This window comes from Sinocyclocheilus anshuiensis, unplaced genomic scaffold, assembly GCF_001515605.1.
Source record: "Sinocyclocheilus anshuiensis isolate Anshui unplaced genomic scaffold, SAMN03320099.WGS_v1.1 scaffold2464, whole genome shotgun sequence".
NCBI lineage: Eukaryota > Metazoa > Chordata > Actinopteri > Cypriniformes > Cyprinidae > Sinocyclocheilus > Sinocyclocheilus anshuiensis.
Genome location: NW_015542484.1, coordinates 44589 through 48682, shown reverse-complemented (window position 1 = coordinate 48682; position 4094 = coordinate 44589).

Sequence of the window (4094 nt, the reverse complement as noted above, 5' to 3'; positions counted from 1 at the left end):
AAGTCTTAAAATAGGTAACATTTTATGTCTCTGTACTTATGTAACCGATGTGTGTGTAATGTCAAGAAACGAGCCGTTGGATGTATGTAAAATTATTGACATGTTAGTTGAATACATGATAGAGAAGTATTTTGTAATGTGTGTGAAATTCCTTCGATATCTAGATGATATATAATCAGTTATTGTATAACCAATCATATTTAACGTTTGTGTGGCCTCTATTGCAAATAAAAACCTTTTGACGCTAATCACTCTGTCATTATTTTCTGAAAAACAGCGGGGGTGAGATGTCTGAATTATTGAAAAAAGTGTATTACAACCCATCAAACCCTGGATCTTTAGGGGGTAAAGAACGATTAAAACGGTGTGTGCTAAAGGAATACGGGGTAACTCTGAAAGATAAAGAAGTGGCAGATTGGTTATCCTCTCAGGATACTTATACATTACACAGAACCGCACCTGTCATATACAAGCAGAATAGAGTGGTGGTGTATGGGAAAGATGTACAGTTTCAAGAAGATCTGGTTGACATGACCGCTTATTCGAAAGAAAACGATGATATAAAATTTTTACTAACATGTATAGACGTTTTCAGCAAGTATGCTTGGGCACGCCCGCTGAAGAATAAGACAGGGCCTGTTGTTGTCAAGAAACGATCCGTTGGATGTATGTAAAATTATTGACATGTTAGTTGAATACATGATAGAGAAGTATTTTGTAATGTGTGTGAAATTCCTTCGATATCTAGATGATATATAATTAGTTATTGTATAACCAATCATATTTAACGTTTGTGTGGCCTCTATTGCAAATAAAAACCTTTTGACGCTAATCACTCTGTCATTATTTTCTGAAAAACAGCGGGGGTGAGATGTCTGAATTATTGAAAAAAGTGTATTACAACCCATCAAACCCTGGATCTTTAGGGGGTAAAGAACGATTAAAACGGTGTGTGCTAAAGGAATACGGGGTAACTCTGAAAGATAAAGAAGTGGCAGATTGGTTATCCTCTCAGGATACTTATACATTACACAGAACCGCACCTGTCATATACAAGCGGAATAGAGTGGTGGTGTATGGGAAAGATGTACAGTTTCAAGAAGATCTGGTTGACATGACCGCTTATTCGAAAGAAAACGATGATATAAAATTTTTACTAACATGTATAGACGTTTTCAGCAAGTATGCTTGGGCACGCCCGCTGAAGAATAAGACAGGGCCGGAGGTTGCGAAAGCGTTCGCATCTATACTCAAAGAAAACCGCGTACCGCAAAAATTACAGTCTGATAAAGGCACTGAATTTTTTAACAAACATTTCAGCAACTGATGAAAAAGTATAACATACATCATTTCTTTACAGCAAGTGATGTAAAAGCATCCGTAGTTGAATGCTTTAACCGGACTCTTCGATCAAGAATGGCTAGATTTTTAACAGTCATCAATTCAAAGCGTTACTACGATATCTTACAAGATCTTATAGACGGGTATAACGCAAGTTGTCACAAAAGCATTAAAATGCGGCCTTTGGACGTTCATAAAGAAAATTAAGATTTGTGTTTAATAATTTGTACGGAAAGCTGCATAAAGGCCCAACTGTCTTTAGGTATAAAATAGGTGATGTGGTTAGAGTATCTAAAGTTAGAAACGTGTATTCTAAGGGCTATGAACAGAATTACTCCGAAGAGTATTTCACTATAGCCGCGTGTATACCTCGGACACCACCTGTGTACAGATTACAAGATTACGATGGGGATGTTATCGACGGATGTTTTTATGAAAAATAATTACAAAAAATTATTGTGAATCAAGATAAGTCGTTTAAAATAGAAAAGATTTTAGATCGAAAAAAGAGAGGCCGCGAGGTGCTATGTCTTGTCAAATGGTTGGGATGGCCACCTAAATTTTCCTCATGGTTGCCAGAACGGGAGATCGCGGACATACAGAATCCCTTAAAGTAGCAGCGTGGATATCATAAGTATCATTTGTGAAAAATCTGCATCATGGGCGAGGGCGGTTTTTACGTTATGCTACCATGCAACGCATCAATGGATGTTTATCCTGACAATCGTATTTCTAATTACATTAATCGAATTTTATTATCCTATTTCCTGGTACACATTTAATGAGGAGGATGCCCCATTTATTATTAACACCGCGCCCAATATACTGGGTTATGATGAGAAACATTACGAAGAGGGCGAGGGCGTGATTATCTACATTAAAGAAAAAAATCTTCAAAACATATCTAAAGTATGTAATACGTTAAAACCGGGGTATTACGAGGATGTATTGTTTCTGGTTAGAGAAATAAATGCTAATCTACCACCGAGAGTGACACTTGGTTATGATCACATCAAAAATAGGATATTTCTAAAAGCACCGGTGAACACATCTTTGGTATTTTACGGGAAGTTGGCTATTATTTTAGGATTAAAACCGAGTGTGTCTCTAGGATCTGTAAATCAACCTCACGAAGATCATTTTGATGGTGCACCTGTTGTGACATATGTACCGCGTCAGGCTGACATAAGAGGGGCATTTTATAGCATGTATATATACACTGACCTGATCGAGTATCAACCAGTCGGTGATTCATATGTACCACTACTGAGAACTGTACATACAGACTGGGCATCTAATGATTTCATCAGTGTTAGATTCGATAAACCACATTACGTAGCTGTGAATAAATCTAATATTACAGACATTTGCATTGAGGTTAAAGATGACCAGAACAAACACGTACGTTTCACTTACGGTAAAGTTGTGGCTAAACTTCAATTCAGACAGGTGAAATAGGTTTTTGTTTTAACAAAACTATTGCACAACTATGGACCTGGAACGATATGTCGCATACTACCGGAACCAAGCAGGTAACGGGTTACCCCGGTAATCCCGATATGCAGGTGGACCGGTTATGTATGGATCGAGGATAGGAGGAATTTTTAGAGTGCTTTTCAGGACAGCTCTACCACTGTTAAAAAGAGGTTTTAGTATAGCAAAACCACATCTAAAAACTGCTGCAAGAAATATAGCTAGTGACGTTGTAACCACAGCCCTATCGAGATTGTATAATGATAATAATAATAATAACGGTCAAAACGGCAATGGGTTAATGGTTATGTCACGAGGGTCTTTTAAACCACCCGGTGTGCGAATGCGTAGGGGGAGTGGCCACGTGAAGAAGACTAAACGTACTAGTAAGAAGCGTACTGTTGCAAAACGCATACGACGTGTCCGCGCGAAACGTGTAAAGAAAACTGTCCGTGTCAAAAGACCACTGAACACTATTTTCTAAACATGGCTCTATTCCACAACATGTCGGAGGAATGTATTAAATCTGAGCTAGATTTATTTACAGTTCCTATGACCCAGACATCAATTGAAAAAAATACATACGTTGAAATACCACCACTATCTGCAATAACGGATTCATCGCCACTAGAATTTTTTATACCAGGGACGGGGGAGGACTATACGGATTTGAATAATACTCTGTTATACACACGAATCAAGATAACCACGCCCGGCGGCTCTAATATAGCAGATGGTGCACCTGTTGGTTTAATAAATTACCCCGGTGCATGTATATTCTCACAGGTGGATGTTTCTCTAGGCGATCGTCTGATAACACAGAGTTCCAGTACGTATCCCTACAGATGTTTGATCGAAGCTCTGATTAATTTTGGAAAAGATACCCTCGAAAGTGTCTTTTCAGCCGGATTGTTCTACAAAGATACGCCGGGTCACATGGATGCTACCGACCCTGCGGGAGAAAATACGGGGTTAATGAAGAGAGCTGCGTTTACCAACGCTAGTAATGTCATAGAATTACTAGCCCCCATTCATAGCGATATTTTCTTTCAAGAAAAATTAATGTTGAACGGTATAGATATAAAAATACGGATGACCCGAGCTAAAGACGAGTTCTGTCTAATGCGAGATGACGCTATTGGTTATAAACTCAATATCATATCAGCATCTCTTTTTGTGAAAAAAGTTTCTATTTCACCCGGTTCTCGGTTAGGACACACGCAGGCACTTCTATCAACCACTGCTAAATACCCCATAGACCGTGTGTGTCTGAAGAATTT